General features: G+C 50.1%; 1 protein-coding gene across 1 annotated transcript in view; it reads right to left on the minus strand.

The window, feature by feature from the left end:
- KIAA1217 (KIAA1217 ortholog) overlaps positions 1 to 23573 on the minus strand; it is a 484815-nt gene extending 461242 nt beyond the window's left edge. The window contains exon 1 of the mRNA XM_068146315.1: positions 23386 to 23573. The gene's annotated coding sequence lies outside the window, so the exon portion shown is untranslated. The remainder of the gene's footprint in view (positions 1 to 23385) is intronic.
- Positions 23574 to 24037: the final 464 nt, after the last annotated feature.

The following is a 24037-nucleotide window of genomic DNA, read 5'->3' on the forward strand; positions in this document are numbered from 1 at the left end:
CAGGACCAGGGAAGTGATTGCATCCCTTTCCTGGGCACTGGTGAGACCACACCTTGAGTACTGGGTTCAGTTTTGGGGCCCTCACTCTGAGAAGGACGTTGGGATGCTGGAGGGGACACAAAGAAAGGCAATGAAACTGGGGAAGAACAGGTCTTGTGAGGAATGGCTGAGGGAACCTCACTGTAAAGAAATTCTTCCTAATCACCAGCCTAAATCTCCCTTCCTCCAGCTTCAATTATTTCCCTCTCATCCTATCACCACAAGCCCTTCTAAAAAGTCCCTCCCCAGGTTTGTTGTAGCCCCTCCAGGTACTGGAAGGCTGCTCTAAGGTCTCCCTGAAGCCTTCTCTTCTCAGTATCACAGTATCACTAAGGTTGGAACAGACCTCAAAGATCATCAAGTCCAACCTGTCACCACAGACCTCATGACTAGACCATGGCACCAAGTGCCACATCCAATCCCCTCTTGAACACCTCCAGGGATGGGGACTCCACCACCTCCCTGGGCAGCACATTCCAGTGGCTAACAACTCTTAGTGAAGAACTTTCTCCTCACCTCCAGCCTAAACCTCCCCTGGGACAGCTTGAGACTGTGTCCTCTTGTTCTGGTGCTGGTTGCTAGAGAGAAGAGACCAACCCCTTCCTGGCTACAACCTCCCTTCAGGTAGTTGTAGAGAGCAATGAGGTCTCCCCTGAGCCTCCTCTTCTCCAGGCTAAGCAACCCCAGCTCCCTCAGCCTCTCCTCACAGGGCTGTGCTCAAGGCCTCTCCCCAGCCTTGTTGCCCTTCTCTGGACACCTTCAAGAGTCTCAATGTCCTTCTTAAACCGAGGGGCCCAGAACTGAACACAGTACTCAAGGTGTGGCCTAACCAGTGCAGAGTACAGGGGCACAATGACTTCCCTGCTCCTGCTGGCCGCACTACTCCTAATGGAGGCCAGGATGCTGTTGGCCTTCTCCAAGGCTGAACATCCCTAACTCTCATTCCCCTCTAAGATACTCAGCCTCAATGGAATCTAGCAGCTTCTTCCCCTCAAATATTTATCAAGGGGTTTCCTGACACTATGCTTTTTCCTAAAGTCTTTTGGTAGGAAGCAGAAATCTCAGTAACTTCAGAGCTGCTGATACCATGAAACTTCCTGCTATGGGCAACAAACTGCTGGGTAGGAAACAGAAAACTCTTTTCCAGTAAGAGAATTTGGAAACTAACACGTGCTCAGGATTTGGAGGTTTTGGTATATCAAGAAAAAGGAAGAGGCAAAGGAAAAACTGAGCTAGCTTAAAAATTAGCAAAGGTTTTTCCATCACAACTCCTGACACATCAGCATCCTGTATTTAAGGCCAGGCAGGAGTCAGCTCTTTCTCACCATGCTCCTTTCCCTGTGACGAGGCAGCAGAGTGTGTGCCCCTAAATGACATGCTGTGGAGAGCGGCTGAAGGAGATGAAGACAAATTCAGTGGTGAATAAAGAGATTATCAAATTCAATTCTAAACAGTAAAGCTTTTTGTTTGTTTGTGTGCACAAGCTGCTCTGCTGTGTTCTGGCTTAGCAATGCTTTCACACGTGAGGTTTCATCCTCTTGGCCCATTAGCTCATGTGCATTTTCAAGGCACAGATTAAGGATCCCAGAAGGGAACGTGCCATCTTCCATGCAAAGCCCTGGAAGGTAGAAGGGTTTCACCATGGCAGCCAGGCAGGGAGGGAGCAGCTGGTAGGGCAGAATCCCTCAGCAAACCATCATGCCATCACCTTCCACCCTGCTCTTCCCAGCACTGGAACAAGGATTTGGGGATTTTGAGCAGAATGCAAGCCTTTACCATTTGGGGCTTGAAGAAGAGTTCTCACAACCACTACAAGAAGTCACACAAGGGACAAATGCCACAAAGATCAGGCCCTGCACATACAAGAGGCAGGTCCAGGAGGTCCCCTGAGAGAAGGGGACTCAGCTGGGAGGGAAGTGATGCCACACTAAGTTATATACACTGGAACTAACTGAACTGTGGCCAGCAGGAGCAGGGAAGTCATTCTGCCCCTGTACTCAGCACTGGTTAGGCTACACCTTGAGTACTGTGTCCAGTTCTGGGCCACTCAATTCCAGAAAGATGTTGAGTTGCTTGAACATGTCCAGAGAAAGGGAACAAGGCTGGGGAGGGGTCTGGAGCACAGCCCTGTGAGGAGAGGCTGAGGGAGCTGGGGTTGCTTAGACTGGAGAAGAGGAGAGGGAGACCTTATTGCTCTCTACAACTACCTGAAGGGAGGTTGTAGCCAGGTGGGGGTTGGTCTTCTCTCAGGCAACCAGCACCAGAACAAGAGGACACAGTCTCAAGCTGCACCAGGGGAGGTTTGGGCTGGATGTTAGGAAGAAATTCTTCACAGAAAGAGTGACTGGCCATTGGGATGGCCATCCCTGGAAGTGTTTAAAAAGGGACTGGATGAGGCACCTAGTGCCGTGGTTTAGTTGATTAGAAGGTGTTGGACTTGATGATCTCCAAGGTCTTTTCCAGCCTGGCTGATTCTGTGATTCTGTGCTCAGCACAAGCTAAGTAGCAGTTTCCCCTCTCAACCACAGACCAAGCAGAGATGGTGCCTGCAGCCAGAAGAAAATGCAGAGCATGCCTTAAGCTACCTACACAATGCAATGGCTTGCTGACTTTTCCTGGGAGAAAGAGACAATAAAGTGGGGAAGTGCAGAGATGGACACAGTAGTGATGAAGCAAAGCAGAGGAAGAGAAACACCAGAACTCAACCATTTAATGCAAAAGCACAAGCAGATCTGAAATCCTTCCAAGTCTCTTCAGCATTGATGAACACTTTGTTAAGCACAAGTAGCTCTTAACATACTTTCCAGTTGAAACTGATTCCCCCAAATGCAAGGGTAGAGCTGAGCAGCTTCTGGTTTGGATATATGGAAGCATTCAAATGGTGTTCCTTGCACACCTCTGCACCCTTGACATCATTTCAGGTGTAAGCAGAATCACAGAATGTTGGGGGTTGGGAGGTACCACTAGAGATCAACTTGTCCAATGCCCTTACCAAAGCAGGATCACCTAGGGCAGGCCACAGAGGAGCACCTAACACTGCAGGCAGATGGGCAAGTCACACACACAGAGGCCATAAGTTAGCTACTGTGCATGGGAACATCTGCATTTAGCTAGGGTGCCTTGTACCCAGAAATCTAGTGGAGAAAAGGACCATTTTCAGCAATCAGGTAAGCTATAAAGCTATTTTAAATTCACATGGTTTAGGTCTCTGCTAGTCTTCCAAATTCTTTAGGATAAAGAATAACTTTAATGAATTCCTCTTGCATATAAGAGACCAAGACAAGAAGTTAAACACATGCAAAATGAGAGGTCCCTTGTGGAGCTGGGCAACAGAAACCCATTCAGCAGTCTCTGACCAGCATAACACACCAAAGGAAGGAAAAGGAGAACTGAGACCTGTGTGTTAGATGTTTACATCACTGTCCTTCATATATGGAGCAAAACTAGAAGTGGGGAGATTCAGATTGGATGTTAGGAAGAAGTTCTTCCCCATAAGGGTGGTGAGACACTGGCACAGGTTGCCCAGGGAGGTGGTGGAAGCCTCATCCCTGGAGGTTTTTAAGGCCAGGCTGGATGTGGCTGTGAGCAACTTGATCTAGTGTGAGGTGTCCCTGCCCATGGCAGGGGGGTTGGACCTGGCTGATCCTTGGGGTCCCTTCCAACCCTGACAATGCTATGATTCTATAGCATTGCATCTCAGTAGTTTTCAGCTTACTTGGTGCCCTCTGCAGACATTTGTTCAGAATTTCTGAAGTGACAGCTGTAAAAACTAAAGCCAGCAAGGAAAAGTAAAACTTGATCATTCATTAAAGGTTGCCAGCAGCTCTAGAAGTCTGCTAGATGCCAGCAGCCTGCCTAAGAAAGAGACTCTTGTTCTTGCCCTGCACACAACGCCCACATAACCTTCAAAGCCTCTCAGATACATAAAATAGCATTGATCCCAGAGCCCCATGAAACAAGGCCCTGCCAATAAGAAAGCTAAGACACAGATGTCCTCTCATGGACAAATCCCATCTTGTGCCCGTATCCAACGACAGAGGGTTGCAAGAGGCACAGCTGGTACCCTGCCAGGCACCCTGCAGGAAGCTGCTGTGCTCCTTCCTAGGGCTCAGGAGGGCTCCAGCAGCAGCCCAGGCTGCTCCCAGCCCTCCTTTGTCTTAGCACACAATCCTAAGAAGGGGCAGCAGACACTGAACTCCTCCTCATGTCACAGCTCTCATGCCCCAACTTCCACTTGACCTCACATTGAACTGTTGGAAGGACACTGAACTGTTGGAGCAGGTCCAGAGGAGGCCACAAACATGATCAGAGGGTTGGAGCACCTCCCCTACAGGGACAGGCTGAGAGAGCTGGAGCTGTTCAGCCTGGAGAAGAGAAGGCTTATGGGAGACCTTAGAGCAGCCTCCCAGAACTGAAGGGGGGTACAAGAAAGCTGGTGAGGGGTGTCTTACAAATGCTTGTTGTGATAGGATGAGGGGCAATGGCTTTAAGATGGAAGAAGGGAGATTTAGACTGGAGATTAGGAAGAAATTCCTAGTTTGTGAGGATGGTGAGACACTGGAACAGGTCACTCAAGGAGGTTGTGGATGCCCCCTCCCTGGAGGTGTTCAAGGCCAGGTTGGATGCAGCTTTGAACAACCTGGTATCACAGTACCACAGTATCACTAAGGTTGGAAGAGATCTCGAGGATCATCGAGTCCAACCTATCAACACAGACCCCATGACTAGACCATGGCACCAAGTGCCACATCCAGTCTCCTCTTGAACGCCTCCAGGGTCGATGACTCAACCACCTCCCTGGGCAGCACATTCCAATGCCGAATGACTCGCTCGGTGAAGAACTTCCTCCTCACCTCGAGTCTAAACCTCCCCTGGCGCAGCTTGAGACTGTGTCCTCTTGTTCTAGTGCTGGTTGCCTGGGAGAAGAGACCAACCCCTTCCTGGCTACAACCACCTTTCAGGTAGTTGTAGAGGGCAATGAGGTCACCCCCGAGCCTCCTCTTCTCCAGGCTAAACAACCCCAGCTCCCTCAGCCTCTCCTCACAGGGCTGTGCTCAAGGCCTCTCCTCAGCCTCGTTGCCCTTCTCTGGACACGTTCAAGTGTTTCGATGTCCTTCCTAAACTGAGGGGCCCAGAACTGGACACAGGACTCAAGGTGCAGCCTAACCAGAGCAGAGTACAGGGGCACTATGTCCTCCCTGCTCCTGCTGGCCACACTATTCTTGATGCAGGCCAGGATGCCATTGGCCCTTTTGGCCACCTGGGCACACTGCTGGCTCATGTTTAGGTGGCTGTCAATCAGCACCCTCAGGTCCCTCTCTGTTTGGCAGCTCTCAGCCACTCCGACCCCAGCCTGTAGCTCTGCATGGGATTGCCATAGCCAAAGTGCAGCACTCGGCACTTGGACTTGTTGAAAGCCATCCCATTGGACTCTGCCCATCTGTCCAGTCAGTCGAGGTCCCTCTGCAGAGCCTTTCTACCCTCTAACTGACTAACATCTGCCCCTAACTTGGTGTCATCTGCAAACTTGCTGATGACTGACTCTACCCCTTCATCCAGATCATCGATGAATATGTTGAAGAGGACAGGGCCCAGCACTGATCCCTGGGGCACACCACTGGTGACTGGCCGCCAGCTGGATGTGGCACCATTCACCACCACTCTCTGGGCCCGGCCCTCCAGCCAGTTCCTAACCCAGCACAGAGTGTAGTGGTCCAATCCACGAGCTGACAGCTTAGTCAGCAGTTTGCTGTGGGGGACGGTGTCAAAGGCCTTGCTGAAGTCCAGGTAGACCACATCCACAGGCCTCCCCACGTCCACCAGGCGGGTCACCTGATCATAGAAAGAGATCAGGTTGGAGAGGCAGGATCTGCCCTCCCTGAATCCATGTTGGCTGGACCTGAGCCCTTGGCCATCCTTCAGGTGTGCAGTTGTTGCCGCCAGGATAATCTGCTCCATCACTTTCCCTGGCACTGAGGTCAGGCTGACCGGCCTGGAGTTTCCAGGTTCCTCCATCCGACCCTTCTTGTGGATGGGGACCACGTTGGCCAGTTTCCAGTCATCTGGGACCTCACCGGTGAGCTTCAAGGTCCCTTCCAACATAATCCATTCTGTGATTCAACCCCACCCCAGCAGAAGTGCTCCATTTCTCTTCTCAACCCTCCCTCAAGCAGAAGCAGGATCTGCTCTTCACAGGCAAAAAAAAAGAAGAGCAGTTCATTGCTGTGCCCTATACCAGTGAATGGCCTCATCCATTGTGAATGATACCAAGCACCCAGAGGGCTGGTCTTTATTGAGCAATCCAGAGACCAAGCTCCGTGCCAGAGACCATAAAGAGAGTCTCATAAAAAGAACTGGTTACAAGACTTGCATTATGAAATTACTGAAGTGCAGTAATAGGATCTAAATATCTACCCATGGAGGCAGTTAGTTTAAGCAGAAAATTGGGTGGCATTTAGCATAAAGGAGACAGCACCTTGAAACCAGCAAAACACCCAAAAAGTTAAACTACCAGTAAATCTCCAGCCACAAGTCACCAAGGAAGGCACAGTCACCTCTGCCAGGTATGCACAGAAGGAGCATTTCTCATCTTTAGGGACACACTTTTAAAGTCAAAGCAAAGTCAAGCCAGCATTACCATGCTCTGTCATGTATCATCATGATCTAGTTGGAGATGTCCCTGCTCACTGCAAAGAGATTGGGCAAGATGACCTTCAAGGGTCCCTTCCAACATGTTTCTATGCTCACTGCATCCAGTTCTGGTGCCCCCAGCAGAAGAGGGACATCAAATTCCTGGAGAGGGTCAAGAGGAAGCCATGAAGATGATCAGAGGGCTGGACCACCTTCCCTATGGGGACAGGCTGAGAGAATTGGGGCTGTTCAGCCAGGAAAAGAGAAGGCTCCAGGGAGATCTTATAGGAGCCTTCCAGTACCTGAAGGAGGCTACAGAAGAGGTGAGGAGGGATTTTTGATAAAAGCTTGTAGTGATAGGATGAGATGGAAGGGATTGAAGCTGGAAGAGGGGAGATTTAGACTGGAAATTAGGAAGAAATTCTTACAGTAAGGTTGGTGAGACACTGGAATAGGTTGTGCGGCCAGGCTGTAGATGCCCCCGCCCTGGAGGTATCATAGTATCAGTCAGGGCTGGAAGGGACCACAAGGATCATCTAGTTCCAACCCCCCTGCCATGGGCAGGGACACTCCACACTAGATCAGGCTGGCCACAGCCTCATCCATCCTGGGCTTAAACACTTCCAGGGAGGTGACCTCAACCACCTCCCTGGACAACCCATTCCAGGGCTTCACCACTCTCATGGGGAAGAACTTCCTTCTCACCTCCAGCCTGAATCTCCCCACCTCCAGCTTCATTCCATTCCCCCTGGTCCTATCACTGCCTGATATCCTGAGAAGTCCCTTGTGTGAGGTGTTCAAGAACAGGCTGGATGAGGCCTTGAGCAGCCAGGACTAGTGAAAAGTGTCCCTGCCCATGGCAGGGGGATCAGAACTAGATGATCTTTAAGGTCCTTTCCAACCCAAACCGTTCTGTGAACCTATGGTGCCATGGTCTAGTCATGGGTCTGTGGTGACAGGTTGGACTTGATGATCCTCGAGGTCTCTTCCAGCCTTGGCGATACTGTGATACTGTGAATCACTTGGAGATGCTTAGCTGTCATAGTGCAGTTTCAAAACCAACATCAGGTACTAACAAATCTTCATGGGCTGTTAGATACCAAAACACCACAGCTTCAGTCAGACAGTTCCAGTGCACACCAGGTCTCCATTAACATTACAATGAGGACCAAAAGGAAGAAGCTCTCCCATGGAGACTTGTTTGCCTCTAAGCTTTTGCCCTCAAGTTTTCCCTCACTGAGCTCTGTCCATTAGAGCTCCAAAAGGAGCTCTGACACAGGCTGTGTCCAGCCTCTGCCTTTTCAGCAGCTGTGGCATTTAACTGCTTTAAGGAGCGTTAATGGTGCTTATTAGCATGCTGACAGCTGATGTATCCATCATTAATACCATTAGTGAATGCAGCAGCAGCAGTTAGGAATTCCACAGGAACAGAGTTGAAGCCTGAGAGGCTGCATCTGCGGACAGTGAGCTCGAGCTCAGTGGCCTCAGCAGTCTATTTGTTCATCTTTGCCATCATACTGAATAAAAAAAGGAAATAGCTTTATGCTTTCCTGCCCCTGTGAATCAGAGAATCATAGCATTGTTAGGGATGGGAAGCACCTCTAGGATCAGCCAGTTCCAAACCCCCTGCTATGGGCAGGGACACCTCACACTACAGCAGGTTGCTCACAGCCACATCCAGCCTGGCTGCAAACACCTCCAGGCATGAGGCTTCCACCACCTCCCTGGGCAACCTGTGCCAGTCTCTCACCACCCTCATGGGGAACAACGTCTTCCTAACATCCAATCTGAATCTACCCATTTCTAGTTTTGCTCCATTCCCCCCCAGTCCTATCACTACCTGACACCCTCAAAAGTCCCTCCCCAGCTTTCTTGTAGCCCCCTTCACATACTGGAAGGCCACAAGAAGGTCTCTTCAGAGCCTTCTCTTCTCCAGACTGCACAACCCCAACTCTCTCAGTCTGTCTCCATAGCAGAGCAGCTCCAGCCCTCTGCTCATCCTTGTGGCCCTTCTCTGGACACCTTCCAGCACCTCCAGATCCTTCCTGTACTAGGGGCTCCAGAACTGGATGCAGTGCTCCAGGTGGGGGTCTCACGAGTGTGGAGTAGAGGGGGAGAATCACCTCCCTCAGCCTGCTGGCTATGCTTTTCTTGATGCAGTCCAGGATGTGATTGGCTCTCTGGGCTGCAAGTGCTCACTGCTGGCTCCTATTGAGCTCCTCCTCCACCAGCAGCCCCGAGTCCTTTTCTTCAGGGCTGCTCTGAAGCTGGACACCTTCCAGCATTTCCAGATCCTTCCTGTAATAGAGACTCCAGAACTGGATGAAGTGCTCCAGGTGGGGTCTCACCAGAGTGCAGAGAAGAGGGAGGAATGCTGAAGTCTATTCATCTAGCTGCAGAGTTTCAACAGAAGACACAAACAGCCTTTGGCAATGCAAGATTCTAGAGCAGAGGGGATGCAGGTTTAAGCCTACCTAGGCTGAGGAACTGCTTTCCCACTTTCATGTCAAGAGCCAACCTGCAGCTGAGGAGGAGAGTCCTGCACTAGCCAGGGTGAGGAATTGTCATGACCTGCTGATCCTGCACCAACCCTGCTCAGCAGGGTGGGGGTTGTGCTAAGATTCAGATAATTCCCTTGGAATAAACAAAGGCAAACCAATGCCAAACACCTGATGGTTAGATTGGACCACAGCAGAGGGAAAATGGGAAGGAAAAGGAGAGGGAAAAGAAGAAAGGGAGAAAGAGGAATGGAAAGATAATCAAAGAGCAAAGATTAAAAGCTGCTGGAAAGCAGCTCTGAGGAGAAGGGCCTGGGGGTGCTGGTGGACAGCACCATGAGCCAGCAATGTGCCCCTGCGGCCAAGGGGGCCAGTAGTCTGCTGGGGTGCACTAAGAAGAGTGTGGCTTGCAGGTTGAGGGAGCTTCTCCTGCTCTGGTGAGGCCACACTGGGAGTATTGTGCCCAGTTGTGGGCTCCCCAGGTCATGAGGAACAGGGAACTACTGGAAAGAGTCCACCAGAGGGCCACTAAGATGCTGAGGGGACTGGAGCACCTCTCTTTTGAGAAGAGGCTCAGAGACTTGGAGCTGTTTCGCCTGAAGAAGACTGAAAGGGAACCTTATCAATGCTGACCAATATCTAAAGGGTGAAAGTCATGAGAATGGGGCTGGGATCTTTTCAGTGGTGTCCAGCAATAGGAAAAAGGGCAATGGGCACAAACTGAAACACAGAAGGTTTCACTGGAACTTAAGGAGAAACAGCTTTCCTGTGAGGGTGCTGCAGCCCTGGAGCAGGCTGCCCAGAGAGGTTGTGGCATGTCCTTCACTGGAGAGATTCCAGACCCACCTGGACATGTTCTTGTGCAACTTGCACTAGGTGAATGTGCTTTAGGCACAGGGGTTGGAGTAGATAATCTCCAGTCATCCCTTCCAACCCCCACCATTCCAGGTAATTCCTTAAGTCACCACTCCCACAAAGCCTACTGCAGAGGAGCTGCTGGCCTGCAGGCAGCAACACCCAAGGTCACACCACTAAAGTGCTCCCAGCTAACCTGCTTGTCTTTGGCAGGAAACGATTCAAAGCCAGGTTCCAGAGGGTCAGAGGTAAGTCAGTAACTAAACACTGGCTCCTCTATTTGTGCAAGACAACACAACAAAGCTTCAGGAACTAGGTCCTGGTCTTGGCCTCACAAATTGTATTGCATATGCCAGACTTTGGACTTCTCCCTCACCCAATATTTGGCATTGCCTCAGGTGCCTAAGCTCCATGGAGAAAGGCTACCAAAACATAACCCAAGCTCAGCATTTCCTTGCTCTCTGTACCTCCTGCACCAGGAAGTAGGATTGGTTTGGGTTCTGAAGCACCCAGCTCTCAAGCTGTGAGGAGACTCAAGCAGCAGCACAGGTTGCCCTAAGACATTGCTCAGACTCCATCTGTGGAGCTTTTCAAGACATGACAGGAATGAGCCCTTGAGCAACCTGGTCTGAAGCCACAGCTACCCCTGCTGTGAGGTGGTGGCTGCTCTAGAGACCTTCTGAGGTTCCTCACAGCCTTGTGAGTCCTCACAGCATATCACAGAACTGTTTTGGTTGAAAAAGACCTTCAAGATCATCGAGCCCAACCATGATCTAACTCTACCAAGTCTGGTGCCAAACCAGGTCACTCAGCACCGCATCTCTGCCTCTTAGAAACACCTCCAGGGATGGGGGACACTGACATGTTGTGTTTTAAATGTCCCACAACATGTCATGCAGTTGGGCTGCCATGTGATCCCAGTTTCTGGAAAGTATTTTGTGGAGTTAAACAGGGATTATTAAACACTGATTTCATAATTAAGACTTTGCATTTTGCCATTTATAAAGCTGCAAAGTGGCCCCAAAACTTCTTTAACACTGGGAGGAGATAATGCCAAGAATTTATAGTATCACACTATCACCAAGGTTGGAACAGACCTCAAAGATCATCGAGTCCAACCTGTCACCACAGGCCTCATGACTAGACCATGGCACCAAGTGCCACATCCAATCCCCTCTTGAACACCTCCAGGGACAGTGACTTCACCACCTCCCTGGGCAGCACATTCCAATGGCTAACAACTCTCTCTGGGAAGAACTTTCTCCTCACCTCCAGCCTAAACTTCCCCTGGCACAGCTTGAGACTGTGTCCTCTTGTTCTGGTGCTGGTTGCTTGAGAGAAGAGACCAACCCCTTCCTGGCTACAACCTCCCTTCAGGTAGTTGTAGAGAGCAATGAGGTCTCCCCTGAGCCTCCTCTTCTCCAGGCTAAGCAACCCCAGCTCCCTCAGCCTCTCCTCACAGGGCTGTGCTCAAGGCCTCTCCCCAGCCTCGTTGCCCTTCTCTGGACACCTTCAAATGTCTCAATGTCCTTCCCAAACTGAGGGGCCCAGAACTGGACACAGTACTCACGCTGTGGCCTAACCAGTGCAGAGTACAGGGGCACAATGACTTCCCTGCTCCTGCTGGCCACACTATTCTTGATACAGGCCAGGATGCCATTGGCCTTCTTGGCCACCTGGGCACACTGCTGGCAATTTTGAGCAAACTACCACCGTTCTCCAACAGGCTGGCTGGAGCTGGCTGAAGCTGCTTGAAAAGCAATTTATGCATCAAACATGCTCTCTCCACCCAACTTTTGCTTAACCTCAAAACAGAATAATAAACTGTTCCTACTGGAAACCAACCAGCTTGCAGACCACATCTCTTTGTGATAAAGAGCAGGGGGGAAAAAAAAGATTTGTTTGCAGAGAGTCGTGAAGCTACGAGGTAGGCCTTGAGATTCTTGTGGCAAACATCAGCTTTGCTCAGTAAAAATTTTAAAAGGAAGAAAGAAAGGGGAAAAAGAAGAGGGACTGCATTCATTTGAAATCCCATATTAGGGAAACAATGTTGGCTTTTTATGGCTCTCCCTTCCACACGAGCTGGATTTCAATCATTAATTGTCATTCAGCACCCATATCATCTATTTATATCCACCGGCCTCAGCCAACTGCAGACTGCGACGCGCTCCCGAAGAGCGTGGCCAGGAGCTCAGCGCAGTTGGCAAAGGCAAGCTGCCAAGCTCTTAGACAACTAAAGTCTTTACAACCTCAGGAGGTTCAACAAGACCAAATGCAAAGTCCTGCATCTGGGTCGGGGAAATTCCAGGCACTGATACAGGCTGGGCAGGGACTGGCTTCAGAGCAGCTCTGAAGAAAAGGACTCGGGGCTGCTGGTGGAGGAGAAGCTCAATAGGAGCCAGCAGTGAGCACTTGCAGCCCAGAGAGACAATCGCATCCTGGGCTGCATCAAGAAAAGCATAGCCAGCAGGCTGAGGGAGGTGATTCTCCCCCTCTACTCCACACTCGTGAGACCCCCACCTGGAGCACTGCATCCAGTTCTGGAGCCCCTAGCACAGGAAGGATCTGGAGGTGCTGGAAGATGTCCAGAGAAGGGCCACAAGGATGAGCAGAGGGCTGGAGCTGCTCTGCTATGGAGACAGACTGAGAGAGTTGGGGTTGTGCAGTCTGGAGAAGAGAAGGCTCTGAAGAGACATTCTTGTGGCCTTCCAGTATGTGAAGGGGGCTACAGGAAAGATGGGGAGGGACTTTTGAGGGTGTCAGGTAGTGATAGGACTGGGGGGGAATGGAGCAAAACTAGAAATGGGTAGATTCAGATTGGATGTTAGGAAGAAGTTCTTCCCCATGAGGGTGGTGAGAGACTGGCACAGGTTGCCCAGGGAGGTGATGGAAGCCTCATGCCTGGAGGTTTTTAAGGCCAGGCTGGATGTGGCTGTGAGCAACCTGCTGTAGTGTGAGGTGTCCCTGGCCATGGCAGGGGGTTGGAACTGGATGATCCTTGAGGTCCCTTCCAACCCTGTCAATTCTATGATTCTATATGAGAAAGTCTTTAAGCTGAAGATGTCAGGACAGTCCTGGGGGATGATGTGATAGAGAGCAGCCCAGTAGAAAAGGACTTGGGAGTGCTGGTGGATGAGAAGCTGAACGTGAGCCAGCAATGCGCACCTGCAGCCCAGAAGCCAAATTGCATCCTGGGCTGCATCAAAAGAAGCATGGCCAGCAGATGGAGAGAGGTGGTTCTGCCCCTCTGCTCTACTCTGGTGAGACCTCTCCTGGAGTACTGTGTTCATCTATGGGACCCTCAACACAGGAAGGACAAGGATGTGATGAACAGGATCCAGAGGGGGGCCACAAAGATGATCAGAGGGCTGGAGCACCTCTCCTATAGGGACAGGTTGAGAGAGTTGGATTGCTCAGCCCAAGAAAAGAAGGCTTCAGGGCCAGCTTACAGAGGCCTTGCAGTACCTGAAAGGGGCTACAGGAAAGCTAAGGAGGGACTGTTTACAGAGGCATGTAGCACTAGGACAAAGGACAATGGTTTGAAACTAGAAAAGGTTAGATTTAGATCGGGCATTTGGAAGAAGTTGTTAACTGTCATGGTGGTGGAACACTGGAATGGGTTGCTGAGGGAAGTGGCGGAGGCCCACCTGGAAATCTTCAAGGTCAGGCTTGATGGGGCTCTGAGCAACCTGCTATAGCTGGAGATGTCCCTAATTACAGCAAGGGGCTTGGGCTAGATGACCTCTAGATGTCCCTTCCAACCCAGGGCATTCTATCATCCTGTGCTGAAGTATTAGCTCCACGTTGCAATTATGTTGAAAGAGGATTATCCATACTAAAATATGGTTTATTAGAACAAATGCCACAATGGCAAGCATTTCCTCACTAAATGCATAATACATGATCAGCCAAAGGACTAATTGCATCCTCCACGACCAAGTAACAAACATGCATAATCCATCCTTATGGGTATCAAAATGAAGACAAATAATCCTCCACAACTTTACAGCAAACATTCCCAAGTAACCTCCACACAAAGTCACAGAAATAAAGGGTAAAAAAACTAGTACAATATTTCCTCATCACAGAATTTAGCTTCCTGCCAGACAGAATGCAGCTTCCAAGGTAGGACTCATCGTTACTAAAGCCATACTCAAGTCTTAGTTTTCTTGACAGCCCATGCTCAGTTTGACATGGCCCCCAAAGAACCCTAGAACTTTTCCCTGTTGGCATCCAACTAGCCAACAACAACAAAATGCTGACCTCTTACATGCTTGCAGAGGGGTTGCTATTATTCTCTAATAATCAACAACCCCATGCAGTGCTACAGGCTGGGGTCAGAGTGGCTGGAGAGCAGCCAGGCAGAAAGGGACCTGGGGGTGCTGGTTGATGGTAGGCTGAACATGAACCAGCAGTGTGCCCAGGTGGCCAAGAAGGCCAAGGGCATCCTGGCCTGCATCAGGAACAGTGTGGCCAGCAGGAGCAGGGAAGTCATTCTACCCCTGTACTAAGCACCGATTAGGCAAACACCTTGAGTCCTGTGTCCAGTTCTGGGCTCTTCAGTTTAAGAAGGACATTGAGACACTTGAATGTGTCCAGAGAAGGGCAGTGAGGCTGGGGAGAGGCCTTGAGCACAGCCCTGTGAGGAGAGGCTGAGGGAGCTGGGGTTGCTTAGCCTGGAGAAGAGGAGGCTCAGGGGAGACCTCATTGCTCTCTACAACTACCTGAAGGGAGGTTGTAGCCAGGTGGGGGTTGGTCTCTTCTCCCAAGCAACCAGCACCAGAACAAGAGGACACAGTCTCAAGCTGTGCCAGGGAAAGTTTAGGCTGGAGGTGAGGAGAAAGTTCTTCACTGAGAGAGTCGTTCACCATTGGAATGTGCTGCCCAGGGAGGTGGAGGAGTCCCCATCCCTGGAGGTGTTCAAAAAAGGATTGGATGTGGCACTTGGTGCCATGGTCTAGTTGTCAGGAGGTGTTAGGTAATAGGTTGGACTTGATGATCTCTGAGGTCTTTTCCAACCTGGCTGATTCTGTGATTCTTTTTGTTACAATAGTTCAAGAATCATGGCATAATTAAGGTTGGAAAAGACCTCTAAGCTCAAGTCCAACCTTGTACTCAACACCTGCATGAGCAGTAGACCATTTTCCCCAAGTGCCACATCTCCTCATTTTTCTTTAACACCTCCAAAGGATGGTGCCTCCACTACCTTCCTGGGCAGCCTGTTCCTTATGCCTGACCACTCAGTAAAGAAATTCACCCTAATAATATCCAACCTAAACCTCCCCTGGTGCAGCTCGAGGCCACTACCTCTTGTCTTGTCATTAGTTGCTTGGGAGAAGAGGTCAACACTGACCTCACTATAACCTCCTCTATGGTTTAAAGCAGAAATATTAAGCTAATGATGAGGAAAAGTTACTGCTGCTACCTTTCACTTTCAATAACCTTCCTTTGGTACACAATTTGTTTCTAAAGCCATTAGTAAATGCCTGATTATAAGCATTATGCTGTACCTGACACCTGAGGTAAGCAGCAAGACCTGTTTTATGCAGTGGAGTTTCAATGATGTCTTCTAAAGCAAGCACAGAATAAAGCAGCAACATTAGTCACACATTTCACAGCCTGCAACACCTTTTTTCTGTTCCCCTTACTTCTGAGAAGACATCACAAACTGCAAATTAACCAATACACATTTTGCCTGATCCCCAGAAAATCTCCTCTGAGGCTTGGAACTCCAGCTAGAGAGGGGTCTGTCTGAACCGCACATCCAGAGCTGGGGAACAGTGAGTGGATGCACACACCAGCACCAGCTGAATCAGCCCTAACCACACACCAGGAGAGGTGATGGGATGTATGCTGTCCAGGACCTCTAAATCTGACAAGACTAAGTTACCTTCTTCAAGAGTGAAGTGCTCCTCTAGCCAGTACCACAAGCAGGGCTTCCTGCTCCAGCCTTGAAAAGGAAACGAGCATGAGGACAAGAAACACTGAAACCCTCCTTTGGGATGCAGATCACAAGAAAAGTGAATAAATGGGAAGCACCAGGTAGGCAAACTGAAGAGTAAAATGCCAGCTTCTGCAAGTTTGAGCAGCACTGTGCCTGGAGTAAAAAAAACATCGAATAGACTAGAAGGCAACATAGACTAGAACGGACCAGACCAGGCTGGAAAAGACCTTTGAGATCATTGAGTCCAACCTATCACCCAGCACCATCTAATCAACTAAACCATGGCACCAAGTGCCTCATCCAGTCTCCTCCTAAACACCTCCAGTGATGGTGACTCCACCACCTCCCCAGGCAGCCCATTCCAATGGGCAATCACTCTCTCTGTGTAGAACTTCTGCCTAACCTCCAGCCTAAACCTCCCCTGGCACAGCTTGAGACTGTGTCCTCTTGTTCTGCTGCTGGGTGCCTGGGAGAAGAGACCAACCCCCACCTGTCTACAACCTCCCTTCAGGTAGTTGTAGAGAGCACTAAGGTCTCCCCTGAGCCTCTTCTTCTTCAGGCTAAACAACCTCAGCTTGCTCAGCCTCTCCTCAAAGGGCTGTGCTCCAAGCCCAGAGATGTTCAGAGCATTTTAGCAACAGGCAACCCCAGAAGTTTTTTGTTATCTTTCTTTTTCTCTTTTGCTTAAGTTGTATCTTCAGGAAATACTCACTCCCCATCACAAAGCTTGCAAGACCACCTCTAAAACTCCACCTCAAAGAAACCCACATGCTTTTTATCAGTACTGACTGGCCAGGGGATGACTGCAATTTTCATCCTTTGGATGATCAAAAGGCATCAGGGCATCCAGCTCTAGATGAGCCTGCTTGCACAGAGAGTTTGAACAAGGTGACCTCCAGAGATCTCCACCAACCTCATCCACGCTGTGATGCTCTCAAACTCCTACTGAGCTTCCACAGAGGCATGTCTCACCATGATCAAAAAAGGGACACAGAAAAAAGCAGCAGCTTCCCCTGCCTTTCCTGAGAGCTACAAACCGATTTTAGTCTGCACTGCATAAAAAAGACCAAATAAATCCATACATGTCCAAATTGCTCTTTAGAAAACAGAAGTCTGGGGGCCCAAAGTAAAAAGATGCAGAACACTACAGGAGGAAGGAAGAGACAGAAGGAAAGGAGCTATGGTAACAAGTACAAAAGCCACTCTGGATTAAAACAACTCACCCACGATCCAGAAGAATTTACAGAGGTGCCAGGAAACTGCACACTCTCAAACACTCTATCAAGTGATTTGGAGATACTCCAATGAGTCAGTGAAGGGTTTCCTGAGATGCTTCAGTGAGGACATGTTCCTTGATAGTGTTAGGTTGGTGGCTGGACTCAATCTTAGAGGTCTTTTCCCAGCAGAACAATTCCGGCATTCTGTGATTCCAAAGAAGGATTTGTTCCCCTTCCCCCACCAGATGAAGATGGAGCAAAAGGATTAACAAACAACCATTTCAATATTTCCTTAAGCAAGAGAAACAAATCAACCAAAAAAAATATAACAAAACCCGTGAAACAACAAAAAGCTACAACCTTTGCCATGAATGAAGCTGGAGGTGGGGAGATTCAGGCTGGAGATGAGGAGGAAGTTCTTCCCCATGAGAGTGGTGAAGCCCTGGAATGGGTTGTCCAGGGAGGTGGTTGAGGCCCTGTCGCTGGAGGTGTTTAAGCCCAGGCTTAATGAGGCTCTGGCCAGCCTGATCTAGTGTGAGGTGTCCCTGCCCATGGCAGGGGGGTTGGAACTAGAGGATCCTTTGTGGTCCCTTCCAACCCTGACTGATACTATGATAAGGAATATTTCTGGAGGGACAACTGCACCATCACAATCCATTCTGGCTCTGCCACACAGCCTGTTTCTTCTCCTGCCATAACCCAGCCCCCTGGCACAAATCATGTTGTTATAGCATAGCCAGCAGGTCAAGGGAGGTGATTCTCCTCCTCTACTCCACTCTGGTGAGACCCCACCTGGAGTACTGCATCCAGTTCTGGAGCCCCTATTACAGGAAGGATCTGGAGCTGCTGGAAGGTGTCCAGAGAAACGCCACAAGGATGAGTAGAGGGCTGGAGCTGCTCTGCTATAGGGATAGACTGAAGGAGTTGGGGCTGTTCAGTCTGGAGAAGAGAAGGCTCCAAGGAGACCTTCTTGTGGCCTTCCAGTATCTGAAGGGAGCTACAAGAAAGCTGGGGAGGGACTTTTTAGGGTGTCAGAGAGTGATAGGACTGGGGGGAATGGAACAAAACCTGAAATGAGTAGATTCAGATTGGATGTTAGGAAGAAGTTCTTCCCCAGGAGGGTGGTGAGAGACTGGCACAGGTTGCCCAGGGAGGTGGTAGAAGCCTCATCCCTGGAGGTTTTTAAGGCCAGGCTGGATGTGGCTGTGAGCAACCTGATCTAGTATGAGGTGTCCTTGCCTATGGCATGGGGACTGGAACTGGCTGACCCTTGAGGCCCCTTCCAATCCTAACAATTCTATACACACCTTGGCATTAGCAACAAACATCTCAGTGTTTTCCTTGTTTACTTCTGGACATGTTTAGAGTTATTTCATTTCATGCTGGCTTGGAAAACTACTGTTCCGTTATTTAATGAATTCCAAGGCATTTAAGATTACAGCCAATTCTAGCTTATAGTAGATGGGGAAATGGAAGAAACACTATTATTCAACTGTAGCAAAAAAGAAATAAATAGGAGCAGTCTTGCATACATAAACTATGGATACAAGGTCCCAGAAATCTTTAGTGAACCCAAATGTACAAACACAAATCACAGAATGGTTTGGACTGGAAGGGATGTTAAAGATCACCGAGTTCCAAACCCCCTACCATGGGCAGGGACACCTTCCACTAGACCAGGTTGCTCCAGGCCCTGTCCAGCCTGGCCTTGAACACCCAGGGATGTGGTTGGGATGCTGTCCCTGGAGGTGTTTAAGACCAGGCTGGATGAGGCTCTGGCCAGCCTGCTGTAGTGTGAGGTGTCCCTGCCCATGGCAAGGGGGTTGGAACTAGATGATCCTTGTGGTCCCTTCCAACCCTGACTGATGCTATGATACTTCCAAGATGGGGGCATCCACAAGAAAAACTTTTGGCCAAGCATTACTCACAAGTCTTCACCAGATCACAGTATCACAGTGCATTAGAGGTCACTGGGTCCAACCCCCTTGCTAAAAGCAGGATACAGGGTAGTCCACACGTGAATGCCTCCAGGTGGGTTTTGAATGTGTCCAGAGAAGAAGACTCCACAACCTCTCTGGGCAGCCTCTTCCAGTGCTCCATCACCTTCAGTGTAAAGAAGTTTCTCCTCATGTTGAGGTGAAATCATCTATGCTCAAGCTCATACCCAAGCTTGAATCAAGACCAAGCAGCTCACCTTTTTCAGCCAGAAGGCTTTAGATGTTTGGAATGACAGAAGAATGTGCCCTTGCACCACAGCACAACACACTCAGGGGCAAAACGATTTAATTTTGCAAAATGAGAGAATCAGCAACAGCTAGCTGGAGAGCGCTGTTTTGGAAGAGGCCCAAGTAATTGCAATGGACTGGAAAGGTCTTCACCTCCAGGTCAGCAATTTACATTCCACCCAGGCTACTTCTGAGGGAAAGCAGTTACCACCAACCTCCCTTTGAGTGCTCAAGTTGCCGGTGTCGGGGCGCTAACGTGTGCAGGTACCATGACAAACCAGTCACGTGGACTGCTTCAGCAGAAGAGCCCAGGGCTGAGGTAGTACACAAAATTAATTAGTCAGTTACCAGAAATGGACTATGGTAATTGAGCTGGCTCTGCAATACTATTCCTCTCTACAGGCTTCAGCTCCTGCCCACCACAATAGTGTCAAATGCAGAGCCGGCATAAGGAATGGTGAGCAAAAATAACCTTTCATCCTCCATCAGATGAACTCATAACAATTTGATATAAGTGATGGGTCAAACAGAAAAAGAAAGTCCATGTTTCTCCTCTTTCCCTGCCAGCTAAGATTAGTTCCACCCCACTTTCCCAGTTATTTCTTCAGTTCCCTCCCTCTCAACCTGCTGTGTCCTCTGCTTCTTGCTTCAGTGTGCTGCCCTTTTTCTTAGGCTGGGGATGGCAAATATGGGACTTTCTCCTCATTGCTTTCCTCACTGCTCCTAACCTAACTTCTGATAGTCCTCTGCAGACAGTGATTAATCAAGATAATTATAAAAAGAAGCAAATCTTATCTTTAAGACTTCTGCATGCATAAAACCACCTTTAGGTACCGAGGTTCTCTGTGCATGCCTTTTTTTCCTTCCCCAACAGAACACCACGGCTGAGAGTTAGGGCAGGAACTAGAACCAAACAACCTCATTTTCAACTCTGCATGAGAGACAAGCTTCAAATTCATTAACTGTCTGCCTTCGCTTACAGCAAGAGGTCGCAGCAAATGTCAGGCACAAGCAAGCCGTTCAATTAAGGGCGACCTTACAACATCCAAACTGTTACCAACAGCAGCCCAGACGTCATCCTTGCCCCAACGAAACCACTGCCCAGACAGCAGCTATTACACAAGACTCCACGCCACAGAGCTGCCAAGCTTTAACCTTCAATGAAGGGAAATGAGTTTAATCTCTTGAGAAACTCTTCTGCCACAGCAGAGTATTGTCTTCCTCGGGAATGAGTCTGAAAAGCAGGCAAGCTAACTTTCCCCACCTCTTCCTACAGCTTAACCCAAAAGCTACACATACAGAGTAACAGCAAGAGTAATTCATCACCAAGCAAGAGACAGGAGATTGCTGTTTCAAAGAGCAAAAGTAGGTGGACAGCAAGTCAGCTGTTCAGAGCACCTGTTTAAAGAGCAAAGCCAAACACCAAAACACACACACAAAAGAACCCCAAAAAAAAAAGCAGCAACAACCACCACCAAACAAAAACCCCACATCAAAAGCAACCAGACAAAAAGGAAACCCCAAAGGAAAACCAAACAAAACAAGCCCAAAGAAACAAAATCCAACCAAAACAATACCACAAGCCGTGATGAACAGGAGCACAAAGGCAATGCTTTTATGGAGGAAGGGGAAGCATATTCTAGAAGAAATAACACATAAATAAATAAATAACATTAAACGCAGCAGTTTCCTTCAATGGCAGTTTGATTGTTGCACTTTGAATGCTTTAGAATACAGAGCTGGTCTGAACTACAGCAAATTGTCAAAATAGGTTTAGAATAATACATCTGCCACGAAGGGAAAAGACAGCATCCATAGTTCCAAGCACAAAAGCATTAAAAATGCTCAGTATTAAACCTCCTCCTCCTCCTTCTCTAATTCTGTGGGTAAAAGTTCTTCTAAAACCCCCAAGCCTGAACTATGACATTGTATAAAATCTTTAGGCCTAGGCACGTCAGTCAGAGAGGCAGGTAGGCACAGAATGGAGTCAGAGCAAGTTTCTGGCTGCAGAAAGAGTTGATGCTGCGCCCTGGATGCCATAGGTACCACAACGACCAGCTGCATGCACAGAACTTAGTATCATAGTATCGGTCAGGGTTGGAAGGGACCACAAGGATCATCCAGTTCCAACCCCCCTGCCATGGGCAGGGACACCCCACACTAGGGCAGGCTGGCCACAGCCTCATCCAGCCTGGGCTTAAACACCTCCAGGGACAGGGCCCCAACCACCTCCCTGGACAACCCATTCCAGGGCTTCACCACTCTCATGGGGAAGAACTTCCTCCTCACATCCAGCCTGAATCTCCCCACCTCCAGCTTCATTCCATTCCCCCTAGTCCTATCACTACCTGAGATCCTGAGCAGTCCCTCCCCAGCCTTCTTGTAGCCCCCTTCAGATACTGGAAGGCCACAATGAGGTCACCTGGGAGCCTTCTCTTCTCCAGACTGAACAGCCCCAACTCCTTCAGTCTGTCCTCATAGGAGAGGTGCTCCAGCCCTCTGATCATCCCGTGGCCCTTCTCTGGACACTTCCTAGAGGCATTCAGCTTGGGTGTTATAAAAGGAATTTAAGATTAGGTTATATACAGCCAAGGAAAAAAATAAACAATAAGACAAAATGATTGTTATACTTAGTCAGAGATCCTCTAGCTTGATCACTGTATTTTTAATGTCATTCCTAGAGAGACAGCTGACACAGACTTCATCCTGGCTGCACTTCACACAATTCACAAGGTCAAAATACAATAACTAAATAAATCCATCCAAGCTTGATGTTCATCTCTAACTTTGAAAGTCAGTTTGCTGAAAGTCTTCACGTCTGGTATTATGCAATACCGCGTCTAACAGCCGAACCGTGCTTTCACAGCACGGACAAGCTGCTGTCCAGGCAGCCTTTCCGAGCAGCCCGAGAGAGATGTAAGCCATCAGCGGGGGATTTCCCCGGGGCAGTACCCAGCCCTCACCTGCAGAGCTCTGAACATGGATTTTGACGGCATCAGGACCGAGAAAGGTCAAGAAGTGAAATTGAATTCATTTCTAATCAATCACAGCAGCACAAAAATAAAGCATTAATCAGGGCATTTAAATATTCTGAAAACCTGACGTCGCTGTGCTCCCCAGCACTGCATGCAGGGGCTGAACTTCGCCAGACACGGGCAAGCCAAATCCTGCTGTTCTGGAAGTTAACAATAGTTTTGCTTTAACTCCAGAAGCAGCAACGAAAACTGGCCCGCAGCTGACGGCAGATGATACTTCAGGGCATACACATGGGGGCAAAGACACATAAAAGCCACCCCACTGAGCATCTTCCATCCCTCAGACGGTCCCTGCAAGCAGGACAGCAAGCTCAGGCTGGGGTCTCTGCTCTCGAGGTGTCCCTAAAGCCACGCTTTCCTCCTCAGAAAAGCTCATTGGAAAAGCTTCCAACTCGAATTCCACATTCCTTAAGGATCGGGTGGTTTTTACTCCAGTAATTCTGCTGTGGAAAGCTTCCGACTGCAGCCGACACATGCAACACACACACACATCCCCCTTCATACTGTGGGAAGAAAAGTCATTTTTGTGGTACTCCATGCTTAGTAATAAGAAACTCCTAAGTTTGACACAGCTCTAAGTTTACTCCTATACAGAAGGCAGACGGAGGTGTGGGCACAGGAGCGGCCAGACCAGCCGAAGGATGGATGCGGCTCTGCCGAACCTCACTGGGACCGGCGGCCGGAGCCCACTTGTGCGTGCCCAGCTACCCCCCGCTTCCCCAAACCCGGAGCCTGCCGACGCTTCCTGCACCGCTCCCCCCGGAGCCGGGGCTCACCGCTATGCCCTTCGCGGTCCCGGGAGGTGGCAGCGAGGGCAGCACCGCTGGGACGCGGGGCACAGAGACACACACACCCCAGCGCCCACCCCCGCCCCGCTCAGCCCTACCTGTCCACCCAAGGTCACCCCCTACCTCTGGAAAGAAAACTTTGGGTACCACTCACTTGAACGGAGCGAGGAGGGGAGCAGGGCTCCGGGAGGCGGCGGCCGTGGAGAAGCGAGGGGTGGGTGGTGCGGCGCGGAGCCTCCGCCGGCTGCGGAGCCCGCCCTGCGCGCTGCTGCTTCTTCCTCCTCCTCTTCCTCTACCTCCTCCTCCCAGACGACTTTCACTTCACCTGCAGGCAGCCCGGCTGCGGCGGGGCGGGCGGCACCCCGGCTCTCCGCGGGACTGCAGTCACTGCCGCAGCGTCCTCCCCGCCCCGCGGGGGGAGCCGGCCCGGCCCGGCGGGCGGGACGCGCAGCCCAGTACAGCCCAGTAAAGCCCACAGCAGCCCAGGACAGCACAGCGCAGCCCAGCGGCCGCTCGTCCCTCTGGGGGACGGGCTGAGCCCTGCCCTGGGGGTGCTCGCAGCCCCTAACTGGGGAAGGCAAGGAAGGGGCAAAGATCTCTGGGGCGTCAAGGACCGTCCCAAGCGTCTCCGCGGGCGCGGTGGCAGCGCGGCCCCACTGCGCGCATTTCCCCCTCCCTCCCGGGATCCTTTCCCCGGCTCGGCTGCAGCTGGTGGGTGGGGGTTGCCCCCGTGCTGTCAATCAGCTCCCCGGTGAGGGGCTATAAATATTTATTAAGCAGCCTAATGGCTGCAGCAGGCTAAGGGA

This window comes from Melanerpes formicivorus, unplaced genomic scaffold (assembly GCF_026170545.1).
Source record: "Melanerpes formicivorus ecotype bairdi unplaced genomic scaffold, bMelFor1.0.p_v2 SCAF_13, whole genome shotgun sequence".
NCBI classification, from domain to species: domain Eukaryota; kingdom Metazoa; phylum Chordata; class Aves; order Piciformes; family Picidae; genus Melanerpes; species Melanerpes formicivorus.